This window comes from Numida meleagris, chromosome 6 (assembly GCF_002078875.1).
Source record: "Numida meleagris isolate 19003 breed g44 Domestic line chromosome 6, NumMel1.0, whole genome shotgun sequence".
Classification (NCBI taxonomy): Eukaryota; Metazoa; Chordata; class Aves; order Galliformes; family Numididae; genus Numida; species Numida meleagris.
Window position 1 is genome coordinate 8,277,984 of NC_034414.1, and position 13,725 is coordinate 8,291,708.

At 41.2% G+C, this 13,725-nt stretch overlaps 1 protein-coding gene across 8 annotated transcripts in view; it reads left to right on the forward strand.

Moving 5' to 3' along the window:
* Nucleotides 1-13,725, forward strand: part of GALNT18 (polypeptide N-acetylgalactosaminyltransferase 18) — a 321,281-nt gene that overhangs the window by 52,511 nt on the left and 255,045 nt on the right. For 5 of the 8 annotated variants that reach the window (XM_021400989.1, XM_021400987.1, XM_021400985.1 and 2 more), the window contains 2 exons: nucleotides 6,818-6,936; nucleotides 9,662-9,781. The exons of 1 other annotated variant lie outside the window; for it this stretch is intronic. The gene's annotated coding sequence lies outside the window, so the exon portion shown is untranslated. Of the gene's footprint in view, nucleotides 1-6,817; nucleotides 6,937-8,661; nucleotides 9,782-13,725 lie in introns of those variants that run through there. 2 more of the 8 variants (XM_021400986.1, XM_021400991.1) reach the window with 2 other exon arrangements.

The following is a 13,725-nucleotide window of genomic DNA, read 5'->3' on the forward strand; positions in this document are numbered from 1 at the left end:
AAAGTGGGGTGTTTCACTTGCCTCGAGAACATCAGTGTGGTAGGAGAAACTTCTGAACAAAGAAAGACGTGAGGAAGAAATATGGGAAAATGTCCAGTATATCAAATTATCCATGTTTCTGATGTCATGAACAGTTTCGGGACAAACAGCATGCAGGCTTTGAGGGATAAGAGAGACTGCTCATATGAGGGATATGAGAGATGACCTGGTTGGAAAGACATAATTTTGAGAGAGTTGTTTATTTTGATTAGAATGATATTGCCGGACTGAAAACTTAATTGAAACTTTCAACTCCTGAAGCTCCTCAATACATTGGTTTAATTCTTTGAATCAATATGAATGTATTCAATAAAATCGTTCCTTTAGGAATGTAGGGTGTGATGCTGAAGTCAAAAAACATATGCTGGCCCTACAGGTGAATGGTGACCCTCACCAAAATACTTCATTCCATTAAACGTGTGGTGCTCAAGGCTAAGGGGCACAGATTATGATTTTAATTATATGGATCAATAGGCATATTTTTTTACTGCACAATGAACACACTAAAACTGATCAGTGCAAAACTGTAGGCTTTTGATTCACCATTGCTTAAATCTCCCAGCACTGCTGGCAGTTATTAGCCTGGGAAATATCACTTTTCAAATACTTTGTCAAATTGCATGCAATCAATCCCAATGACCTAATCTCTTAAACAATTGAGGTCTCTTCTTGCAAAACTTACTGTAATTATCCTTGGCTCATGAATGCAAACCACGGCATTAAGATGCAGACTTGCTTTCAAAGTTATAAATATCATAGTTTTTGTTGTCATGAAGCTTGTGACGTAATCCTGCAACTAGTAATGTGCTTGTCACACCAGACAGTGCAATTAGTGTTTTGTTTACCCTTTTCTCGTTCAGATTCTTAGCTGATAGCATTGCCTTGCCCACAAGTGATGCAGGGTTTATGGTATTTCTCTGCTTTCACTGTCTTTCATAACTCTTTCTACAGCTCTGTATTCTCATGCCTGTTTTCACTGATCTGACTGCTATGGAAATACTTTTTTATGTTGCAACAGATAGTCCAAACCACAAACTGTGTAAATCTGGAATTTGAGTTTACTCATTCCTAGTGTTCATCCATACGTTTAATAGCGACTCCTCTGTCTGCTTCAAGTGCTTGGAATTTCAGAAGCTAGGGTCCAAATGAGAACAGCTCTGCAGCAGGTAAGATATATCTGCTCTTGTCTTAAGGAACCATTTCTGGGATGCTCGCTTTTATCTTACCTGGATTGCACCTTCTACACATGTGCTGGAGTACATTTGCTGATCATAGATGAGGGTGAAGGGCCATGAATTTGTTCTTTTTACTGGTATTTATCTAAATTTTGCGCTGAATTTCTGCTCTACGCCCATGCTTCTCTGAATCATTATCTGCATCAGCTTGGCATGACTGAGCTTTCATTGGACTAATTACACTCTCTTCTCCCTATTGGAATATTTTCCTAGGCATGATAGAAATAAAGATAGAGTTATATGGGAAGAGCTTCTTTTGCAGTATTGATGCTGTTTCTGCTTGTAGATAGATAGGATACTTGAGTTGCCTACTAATAATCTGGCAGCTGCCTGTTCAAATTTTCTGAAAGGTTATTAACATTCAGAAATTCTGGGCTGTGGTAGCAGTCAGGTCTGCTTTTAAGGTTCATTGAAGATATTGATCAATTGTTCATGAATGGAAAGTAATGTAACATTCAGAAATTTAGTTTAGGTGTTAGGATAAGAGATGTACATGTGTTAGGAACTCGGATATGTTTCAGCAGAAGAGGAACAGGAAGGAAGGTTTGAAACCTTGATTAAGGAGCAGGCTGCTGGTCATGAAAACTTGAAAAATGCTAAAAACAGAGGAAGGTGACGTGTAGAGGAAGAGCACCAAGGTTGGACAGCAGTGATCTCTGAAACAGACATGGCTAATGGTCAGAGCGCTGCTGAAAAGGCTGGGAAGAACACAGCATAACAACAGTAAGCAGGAAAGCAAGTCAGACTCTTGATGTCATTTGACAGTGTGTCCAATCTACTTGGCCACAGACCAGAGGCAAAACTTACAGTGCTTCTCTGCCAGTGCTAGCAGTCTGAGAAATCAGATGGGAGAACTGGAATGATGGCTTCATACAAGTCTGGCAGACGGGCAGCTGAGATACCTTGCAGGAAGAAGGCAATCTGTGGATGAGATGTTCTCAGGCTATCAACTTTACGTAAATTTGCAGGGTGAGATGTGCAAGAGATGAAGTGGCATTGTTTACGGAGTTTAAAGTGGAAAGAACTAGAATAAAGTTATTGCTGGAAAAAGAGAAAACAGCATGAAAACCCTGTAGGTGGAAGTGTCACACTGATAACCAAAATGTAGTGTTAGGACTGTATTATTAACCTAACCCCAGTATGGATATAGATATAGGATCAGTGATGTTAAGTAAAGATAGAGACCTGTAAATTGAGGACAGGTAATAATAGTGAGTGTTTCAGCTACCCACAGAATGATTGCCTTATCTGTGACAGACATTGAAGTAAATTTCAGGAGGTTGTAAATAACAGCTTCCCAGAACAACTGTTTTTCAATTCCAGAAGAAAAGATGCTGTTGTGGCTTTGGTCCTGATTAGTGCACATGGCCAGCTCAAGAAGTGTTTGGGAAAGCTTATCTGTAATATCAATTAAAATACAATTAGGTTTAACACTGCAATAGGAGAGTCTAAACAAAATAAATCCAGAACACAAGTGTTCAATTCAAAGGAATAGATCAGCATACTAATGAGGCAACAGGTCAAAGGGAAGAAAAAGCATTGAAGGAGGAGCGAAAAGCAAGAAGCCTAGAGGCAGCCTAGATACTTTTCAAAAACAATTATCTTAGAAGTCAAGACAAACTCTCTGCTGAAATTTGAGTGGGAACAGGAAGGAAGAGGGAAAAAAAAGTGGTCCAATAAAAACCGTATGGCTCAATATAAAGTTAAGGTGATTGTCATACAGAGAGGACTGGCATTTATAAGTCTGTCCTTTGGAATAGAAAAGGAAGGTACGTAACTCATGTCAGGAAAAAATGTAACCAGGAAATTAAGAAGGCTAAGAAAGAATTTGAGGAGCACCTTGAAAAGGATGCTCACATTCATGCTCTAGTTATTTAAATATAACAAAAATATTGCCAAAATTGCCAAAGTCCTACCCGCGAAAATGGCTCTAGAAAGGATGCTGGGAATGATAGTCCGTGAGTCTGACTTCCACGCCTCAATAGATGGTAAACTTGAAAATAAATGTTGAGATTGGCACAAAGATAAGCTGCTTGGAAAAAGATCTCTGTTAGAAATGGAGAAAAACTAGAGCTTCCCAGTTACCCTTTGAGTCATCTGGAATGGTTCAAGGTGACTGCGGTTACTGTATCGGGTACTTGCACCTGCCATACAGTCTCGCCTACGGTGACTTTTGTCTATCTTGTTTTCGTTGTCTAAAACAAGAGAAAAATCGTATTTTTAGGAGTCAGCAAGGAAAAAATGACATTTCTGGCTAGGTCAGACAATGGAGTGAATGGCAGGAGGTGAGGAAGGACGAAGTGGTGCGTAGACCAGTTGGCAAAGATGTTTTGGAAGTCTCCCATACATAGGAGGTAACAAAGCATCTAGAAAGAAAGATGGATGGAGACAAGAGTCCATACATGTATGAGACATCTGTGGCTTATGCGGGAGCAAGATGTGTGTGTAACACATGAAGGAAAAGATTTCCTCAGTTGGGTATTTTCTTGTGTGGTGATGTCGTGGCTGTTGTTCCCACACTCAGCTGATCATCTGGCCTCCTAAGCTGTTACTTGCTGATTCCATGCCTTTTTCTTTCCCAGTTGGTTGAACTCTACATATGTGCTTATTGTTATTGCATGATTACAGGTGGCATAGATGATGGGGAAAAAGGGTTAGTGAACATAAAGCAGAGATTGTAGCTTCATGTGTATGGATGATAAAGGCCCTTGAGTTCTTGGATCTTGTGTTTTGTCTGTTTTGGACTTATTTACAAGCTCACACAACACTGAGCAGAGACTGTATTTACCCTTCTAACTGCAGAGGCTGCTTTGGTAACTAAATAAACAATGAATTCAAAAGGTCTAAATAGAGCTCCGAATCTTAGTAAAGTCAGTACATTTAAAGGAGGCATATTTGTAAAATGTTTGGACAAATAAACCAAATACATGCTCGATTATTGCCAAAGCTAGCATCTCTGAAACTCTAAAGTGTGCTCTTCAGACACTACATTTATTACCCAGGAGAGGGTTAAACATTGGATTCATTTTTTCTAATGTATAGACCCATCAAGGAAACACATATATTTTTCAATTTTCTAAATTATCATTCTCATCTAAAGTGATCTATTGATCATTAATGATCTAGAAACCCTTAGAGCATGACAGATGAGTAGGAAAAATCCAATAAGCTCTCCACCATTGCGGAATACTAAGAAGCTAAAAAGCTACTACTGTCCATATAGCATGCCTGTGAAACACTGCATGAATTAGTAAACAGGATCTTCTGGATACTATGGGCTGACCTTTAGTTCTCTCAGCGTATACAGAGGACAGCCTTTCATTCGCAGCACCTATTTTCAGACTCTATTATGCTTGCAAATGAAAATATTCATGATATTAATGGAACAATGCATGCAAATATACTAATTGCTATTTAGGATCTTATTAATATCTTAAACAACATACATTAATATAAACTAATATTAAAAAAATTAAGCGTGTACGCAGTGTTCCATACCCTACTTTTTTTTAAACAAACTCAAGCATTTTTAATGAGTGAGTATGTGAAATACGGATATCACCAATGTAGACGTGACAGAATGTCATCATTACTTTTCATGCCTCATTGAGTTAAAATCCCAGCGTGTGGCTACTGCAAATAAGAAAGGGCTAATTTGTTCCTTCTGTTAGATGTCAACAGATAATGTAATTTACTATTGGCTTTCAGACATTTAAGCAAGAAGTTCCATGTTATTATCTAAAATGTTTTGCTTTGTAGGCGTCAGTGGTATCAAAACTGGTGCATGGTCATAGAGCTTAAGGCACGATGTTTTCTGTAGATCTCATCCTTCCCGTAATAATGAGACTCAAAGCCAAGCAGCCATCAACTTTCTCCACATCAGTGCAGCACGGGGGAGAGATCTCAGCTATGTTTGGCACTTAGTTTTTCTTCTCGTATGGGCAGGATGGGTTTTATTTGCGGTCAAGTCACTGGAATGGTGGAGTTAACTGTTATGCTCTACTGCGTGGGACAGACGTGCCCTGTCTTTGTTAGGAAGTCATTTGTATGTAAGAGGAGGGGGAAGAAGATTTATACTCACTGAAGTGCAATACTTTTCCTTTAAAGCAATACTGGAATAGTGTGTGCTGAGTACAGTACTGGCTTTTGTCCAGTGAGCAAATAAGAACAAAATCGAATACTGGATAGCGGCTCAGTAAGAGAGCAATCTGTCTTAAACTCAAGTGAGAATGGGTAATGTAGAAGAAATAGAGTATGTGCATCTAATACAGACGTACATGGTAATCAATATGCAACAAGCTTAATCCTGGCATTTTCTAATTCGTTATTGGCCATGCTTCTCATATCTCTGTAAATTATTTTCAAGTAGTATATAAACACACATATATAAAAATCTTAGTTCATTGATACTGTATTCTTTCTACTTCATGTTTTACAATTTTTTTTCATTATGGAATTATTTTTTCTTTTATTTAGGTGCATGTGAGTGTATATATATATAATATATAAAATAGCAAATTAAATAAATCTTCCCGTAAATATTTTGCATACATCTATGTCTGCTCTATGCAGTTACTTACTATTTCATCTAGCATAAACAGTGTTTTGGGGATGAGATTGTGTGGAAAAATACAGATCACAGCCTGACCAGGCAGCTAGCCTGTGAGAAAGGGCTGTTAGCTTGGGAATGCAAGTAAACTGGCTCTGGTTTTCTGCATGTAGCAAGAAGAAACTCATTTGTGAGAAACTGCTCTGTAGCTGTAAACAAGTCTCCTTGCTTTCTGCAAATGACCTTGCTGATACATGATGCTTTATTGTCTCCTGCTGTTAAATATATGGCCACAGAACTAAGGGCGATTAGCAGACATCTTGCTGGTATCTGCTGGGGGTAATCCCAGGGCCGGCACTATACTTGGTCAGCCACCACTGGCACTGGGAACTTGGCAGGCTGACCAGCCAGCTGACCCCAGCACTGTGAGTGCTTCTCTGTTAAACTGATGAACGTGAACTTGCCTCTGCTACTTTCTTAATGATCAGGAAACCTTACACAAAAGTATTGTTGCTTTTGTTATACAAAGATGACCCAAAAAAGCTTGCCAGATAACTTTTAAAGAACACTCTAGAAAGAAAATCTGACCCTATGAACACAAACCAGCTGTGTTTTATTAATATAATTCTCTATTAATACAGTTTAAAAAACCCGCTATGAATAGAACAAAGCAAACGGGGAAAAAAAAGGCGATATGGTACAAGAAGCCACAAATAAGGCTCGATGCCAGGATGTACATGATAGAATCCTTGGCTGGAGAAGGGAGGTGGGTTCTTCATAGTAACTGGGAATATCCAAGGAGTAAACAGTGAGGAGAGGGTAAGTTGGAAGGCGGAAGGAAGAAATCCCGACCTAACATTATCAGGAAACATCATCAAGAACTCTGTCTCCCCTGTGTACTTGTAGTAGCTGTTATATAAATCTGGTGTATTTTGGACTTTGAATGATTGTATCACACAGTAAGTGATGAAGTCTTACTTATTTTGTGCTTCAGGGGCCCAGATAACCCAGGTCTGTGATTCACACTGGTGGTGAGAACTCCAATGCACGTCATTTCCAAAACCCAGGCAGTGACTGGACCGAAAATGTTCCTTCCCTCAGCTGGCCAAACTTGTGAGTGGTTGTGCTAACGAGTGGACATGTCTAAGAAGTTCTTTTGTTCGATTTTGGTTAATAATGAAACATTATTTTTGATTAATGCAGATGACTAATTCATTGATTCATATGAACTATTGTATTTTAATGTTTTACATAGACATATCTACTTCGTGAAAAAAACACACTTTTCTTTATCATTTCCTCATAAATTAATATCAAAAGTATTCTGCTATCTCTTTGTTGCTGCAATCACTTTTGCTGTGCTGCTTTTACTCAGACCACTGTGCTTCAGATCAGTTTATCTTGTATTGTCTGGTTCTGATACAGTTCAAGTATTTTCCCTTTTACTCCTCTGGTAAATTATGATTGTCCTAGGTTATCATTTTTTTCCAGTTTATGTGCTATGTTAGGATAGACATGCTGCATTTAGCAAAATCTTTCTGCGAGTGTCTCTCACTGTAGTATTATAATGCATTATTAATTCTGTGCTTAAAAAGTTAAGATAAATCACACACCGGGTATTATAATGAAGCTTTGGGATTTAAGATGGATGACATAGTAGGAAGGGGAAATATGTGTATTAAGTGGAATTATCAGGCTAGAGGGAGTTAGCCACTAGAGATCTTAAAAGGGGTTTTCTTGGGGCCAAGTGTATGTGATATTTTCATTAACGACATTTGTGCAATAATGAAGAATTTGGTAATGAAACTTGCTGTTGACATACAGCTGGGAAACACTGTTACCATGCAAGAGAATTGTGGTACAATAAAGAGGAAAGGATTAACCTTGAGGACAGGCAAAAGATAAGAGATGAAATTGAGTATCTGAGAGAAACAGCTTCATGCACTTAGAGACTGTTGGTAAGAGCTTTCCCTGTGAGACAGCAGTCACCGCCTAACTCAGTGAAGGTCAGGATTCACCACGCTTCAGACACTGTTTATGTGAAAAATTGCTTGTGGCTTGAACAACATAGCATTTGAACCAAAATTAAGCTTTCCCACCTTTTTACAAATTATGTGTTTTTCCATCCCATTGCACAGCTGTCTTGAAAATACAAGCGAGGTGGTAACACCCAGCATGTACTCATTAGCACAAGTTGGTTTCACCTGCTTATCATCAGAAGAAAAGGGAGGCACTATTCACTCACCTGTTGCACTTGGAGACAGAATCTGAGTCTCTCAGGGGAGTATATTTGAAAGTCAGTTCAAGAATATTCTGTTATAAATTTCTGTATTCTCTGATTGAAATAATTTCACTATATACAAAGTAACAATAATTGCCAAAGGAACTGCCCTTGAGTCTTACAAAGAAATCCTCCAGCTGCTATGCTGGGAGGTCATTTTCCCTTTTTGGCCCAAAGGACCGTGAGCGTTTTTGATTTGGTTTGACAGGCAACTGCCTTTCTCGGTGTTGTGCAGGCCATCTCTGACAAAGCCAGTTCTGAGCAGATAGGTTTCTCAGAGATTGGCTTGGGTGTTTGAAACTGCTAGTTTTATTCCCAGCCACATGAGGTAGTCTAATGAGAGGCGTCAGTTGCCTTAACAAATTCTTTCCTACTTGTCAGGGATGAGGAAGCGCAGTTTCACAGCCAGCTTCTCTGCTACTGCTGAAATAGAGGATCTAGTTCCCACTTTTCTTCCATATGCTTTTTCTATCATTTATATCACACTGTGGTGAAACTCAACCCCCCCCCCCCCCCCAACCAAAATAACCAAATAAATAAATGGTAGGTTAATGGGCACATGTGCTGACCCTGGAAGCACAGGAGCAGAACTGTGTTGTAGGTAGGCTGGGTCTGCCCCTGAGGCTAGTGCTGGCCCCCGGAACATCATGAAGTTCTCTGCTCAAAGGGTCCTCGTTCACAATTAATGTGTTGGAGAAAAATAGCACTGCAGTGCTTACGTCCCTGTTTTCAACTCAGACTGCAGTCTTTGCACACCAATTTTAATTTAAAAGATCAAAACCATGGCACTGGAGATATCCGTTGTAACAGCAGCAGCGGTAAGTCGCAGTCCGTGCTGACAATAAGTACCGTATCGATCCACTCGGATGGAACCCTGGGAGTGAAATGCTGCCCAAAAGCCAGCTTCTTCCATTTTCTCATTCTTCCTGAAATTTCTTTCAGCGGTGGTCACAGTGCCATCTCTCTCAGTCATTACTTTTCACAATTGAAAGCCCTTTTCCCCTTCTCATGAGATCTTTTGCACCGTGAAACAGGTCTTAGGTTTACTGTCAAGTAAACCTCAAGTTCCCCGGTGCATCTTTTTCTGTTTCAGAGAGCTGAAAAGTGATCTTCCTTTAGTGATCTTCCACAATTGTTAAAGCATTGTCGGAATACACAGACCGCGATAGAAAGCACAAGTGCCACGACAGTTTGCAGCTGAGGGCGACAAGGCGCTGTATATCCATCACCTGTGCCCGGGTGTTAGCAAATGAAGCAGCCGTTAAGGTCACGGGGCTGCGCCCGGGTGCTGGAAAGATCGGCACAGCGCGGGGAATTGGGAAGCGCTGAGGGCAGAGCGAGCCTCGCTGGCGCCTCGCGCAGGTGACGGCCGTTAGCGGGGGGCAGAGCGCGTGCACATGGGCGCGAGGAGCGCAGCTGGGCGGCAGCCGCGCCCACGGCCCTCCTCCTAACGGCCGCCCGCACCTGGCCCTGCGCTGAGGGAACCTTCTAGAGCGCCCCGGTGCTTCCGCGGGGCAGCTCGTGAGGAGAGATCTCTCCCTCTTTTGCTCCCGAAAGGTTTGCGCTTGCGGGGGAAAAAGGAGGAGGATATCGGAGATACCCTTTCATCTGAAGCTCCAGAAGGAACTTTTTGACCCGCAGGAGAGAAAAGAGTTGCGCAGCGTGGAATTGTGGCCGGTAGGTGGTGGGGCTGAGAGCCCCTTAACGCCGCTCTTACTTGTGGGGGCGGGGGATGCAGCGAGCTTAAACCTCTTCGAATTCCGAGAGTGGGAGCGAAGTGTTTTGCTTTTCAGTGCTTATAGCGCTTCTGCGGTGCGGGCTTCTCTGTGTGATGGAAGCGGGGGGAGGCTTTTTTCTGTACGTGGGAGCGCGCGAGGAAGCGGGAGATGCCCACTGTTGTGCCTTCCCGGGCCCCGCGCCTGATTGGCTGCCTCGGAGGCTGGGAGCCTTCCGTGGCTTCTGGGCGCCGGGCCGGAGCTGTGCGGGACGGCTGCACCTGGCAGCGCTCCGTCCGAGCGGCGCTGCTCCATGAGGCGGGCGGCCGCCCCGGGGAGCTGCGGGGCCGCAGGGAACCACCTGCGGCAGCTGAGCGCTGCCTTTCCAACGGCGTTCGTCTCTGAAGGCTTAAAGCAGTGTTTTTGTAACGTGTGAGAACGCAGCCCTTGTTAAAATCAAGTCGCGGCGTACGATTTTCTAGTCCGCGACTTTGGGTTTGGTTTCCGTTCGTGATTTCGCTTAGCATTAAAGATACAAGCAAAAGGCCCGTGTAAGTAAGGCTCTTTTGGAGAGGTGAACGACGTGTAAACGCTTTGATTTCTAATAATAATGAAAAGCACTTGATCATAAATTTAAAGCAAAGCTTTAATGTGTTGTCTTTGTCCGTTTTCAAAAGCATGGTGATAATATCAGCGTGCCTGCAGTGGTTTTCGGAATGTCTTGAGTTTGTCTGAGAATAGTCTGGGTGAAAAAGTGTTTCCTAGGGAGAAAGGAACTATGCTTACTTTGAAGTCTTTAACAGGCTTGAGAGAGGAGAAAAGTGGGTATGGAGGGCTATTTCTTCCCTCCCCCGCAAAAAAAAAAAAAAAAGCTTATCACAATGAAGAGAAGAATCTCGTTGTGAACCGTTTGGATGAGCGGTTCTTCCTAAAAAGCCTGCAAGGAGTTTAGCCTCTGTCAAGGGTACTAAAAAAAAAAAAAAAAAAAGGTAGCTGTACTAGTTTTATTCCTGTCCTTATTCTCTTGTCATTAATGTAGATGCGGCCTAAAATGCAAATTGATATTCTGCATTAGGGCCTTACAAGGGATTTTCCTTTCAAATGTAGGGACCAACAGTACCGTGAATATGAGGTTAGGAATTTATGATGCCTGAAATGAAACCAAATTCTGAACTGGGTGATTCTGCTGGAGAGGAAGGAGGATGCGAAGAGTTCTTTCAAGCCTAGCAGGAGAAACTGGTATATACTGAGAATGTACTTATGACTACTGGAGGAATACTGAAAGCAGACTTCTGAAGTGAGGACAAAGCCAAAAAAGAAGTGCAACAAATGGTGCACAGTCAATTTTTGGACATAATCTGGATGGCTTTGTTTGAACCAAGCTTGTCTGCTATAGAGAAACTATTCTAGCTCTAAAACATTAGTTTAAAAATCAGTCCAACCTTATTAAAACAAGCTGTTGGATTTTCAGTGGTGCCATGATTGATCATATACTATTTCTCTAATTTTAGTTTACGTTTGAATAAATCTGGCTCACATTTACAGAAGCATGTTTCAGGACTCATATGTTCTGTCACTGTATGAGCCTGTTGGTTTTATTCATAGATTGCGTGGGTACTTGGAGGTGGAGTCTCAGAACCAAAAAGGCTTCAGAGGTCTGTTCTTACCCTTATCTTTTTCCAAATTTAAGAAACAGTTCTAAATAACATGTTTTATTTTTCAGGAAGGGAAGTGAGAGGAGGATCAGTCATGGTTATCTCTGCTTGATTCTGTGTAGCTTTTAGTGATTTGACTTGTAGGAAGAGTATTCTGCTGTTATGAACTCACTGCTCTAAATGGAAGTATATACTTAGGGTTTTCTTTCTCTCTCTTTTTAGCTGTTGTTGCTGTTATGAAAGCATGAACTGCATAATTGGTGGGCAGATTTCCAAATAGCATGATTCCTTAGCAAAGCTCACGTTCCAGAGGTATAACAATATGGAACACATCTTGATTTTGGTTAACTCAGCAGTTATCAAGGATTGGATCTTCTCTATGTCTTAAGTTACTTTAATCTTTTCTGATATTTCTGAGAGATATGCAAATAACATTTTAGTGTTGTCTTTCATGTTATTCTGACCTTTTAAATATGGGCTCATGTTGTAATACTTGTACAGAAGTTCCACGCAAGGAGTAGGGGTGTTGGGTCAGAGTTATTATTCAGCATGTGATGCCTGATCCTCTGGCATATAGATTCAGGTGACTTCTGTCACCTATCTTTTTTTACCACCTATGCTTACTGTAAATTGAGTCAATCATAGTACTCCTTACACTCACCTGAGAGGTTGCTTACTGAAGTGGTGCAGGAGGTACATGCTTTGACTCTGTTATGGGCAGAAGACCTAATCTTGTTTCCAGTCACAGCAGCTAATGTACTCTGGGCTTCCTGAGAACAGAATTGCACACGTAACAGAGCCAGAGAAGGATCCGTGTTTGAATTATTGTACCGGTTAAGCACTAGGTAAATTGTATGAATGCTATTAATAGCATAACAATAATAGTGAAAAAGCAATTTAATAGTAGGCTTGATTGTATGACGAGGCAAAACACAAATATTTTCTTCTTCCCGCAAATCCAAAGCTGGCTAGCTGGAGACTTTCTAACTGAACTCTTACTAAGGGGCTCCTTGAAGAAAAACCAGATGTGTTGCAACTAACAGAGTTTAAATAAACTTGGGAAATTATATTGCTTGTTTCAGAGCACAGTAAGCAGTAGTATTTACTCTGTAAAAGAGCACTGAAAAATACTTGACTGTTACATGCTTGTGATAAATCTTGTACATCACTTGTGCAATTTTGGGCTTGCTGTAAACCCTGTTGCTGATATGGTACTTGTAAAAACAGCCTGTTTGACACCCAGAAAGGTCAGCCGTAACTTTATTTCATGGAATGGCTTGGGATGGAAAGGACCTTAAACACCACCTGGTTCCAACCCTCTGCCACAGGCATGATTCCCACCCACTAGATCAGGCTGCCCAGGGCCCCCATCCAACCTGGCCTTTAATGCCTTCAGGGATGGGCTGTACACAGCTTCTCTGGGCAACATGTTGCAGTGTCTCTCCACCCACTAAGTAAAATATTCCTCCTAATATCTAATCTGAATTTCTCATCTTCAAGTGCAAAAAACCATTCTCCTTTGTCCTAGTGCTTCCTGCCTCTGTAAATAGTTAGTCTCCCTCCTGTTTATCAGCTCCTTTCAAGTACTGGAAGGCTACTTCCCAGAGCCTTTTCTTCTCTAGGCTGAACAAGCCCAATTCACACAGCTCGTCTTCACAGGAGAAATGCTCCAGCCCTCCAGTTATCTCTGTGGCCCTTGCATGCTCTTCTACATTGCAGTTAACCCCTGCTGTGTCTTAATCCTCTGAAATGCTGAGTACTCTTTATCCAGGGATAAGTAATCTCTGTGCTTTGGACATCTAAAATAAGATATCAGTAGCTGCTACAAAGTATGCAAACTTTGCCTGGAAGAAGGAACTGGATTCAGCCTTCTTCTGTTTCCCAACACTACATTCACATTTTCTGAGGGTTTCAAAATGCTTCAAGGTCATATGTAGCCCAATATCTGTGCTTCATAATATGGATGTGCATATAGGCTTGCATGTGAACTTTGTGGGTGGTGAAGTGCAAAATAAAATAGGACTCAAGTATGTGATTTTTGAGGTGTACTTCCTAATAGTGTCTAGTATCCAGTGACCAAAATACAAAAGCTGAACATTTTGGGAGATAAATAAAGATCAGAATGTGAAACAAAAGCAGCATGCCAAAACTGTTCTCTTGGGCAAGGAGGTTTCTATGGGTGTTGACCTTTCAGAAGCTATTTAGAAAGAAGATTTTTGCTTAGCAAATGCAAAGAGTGTGCTAGTGCTTG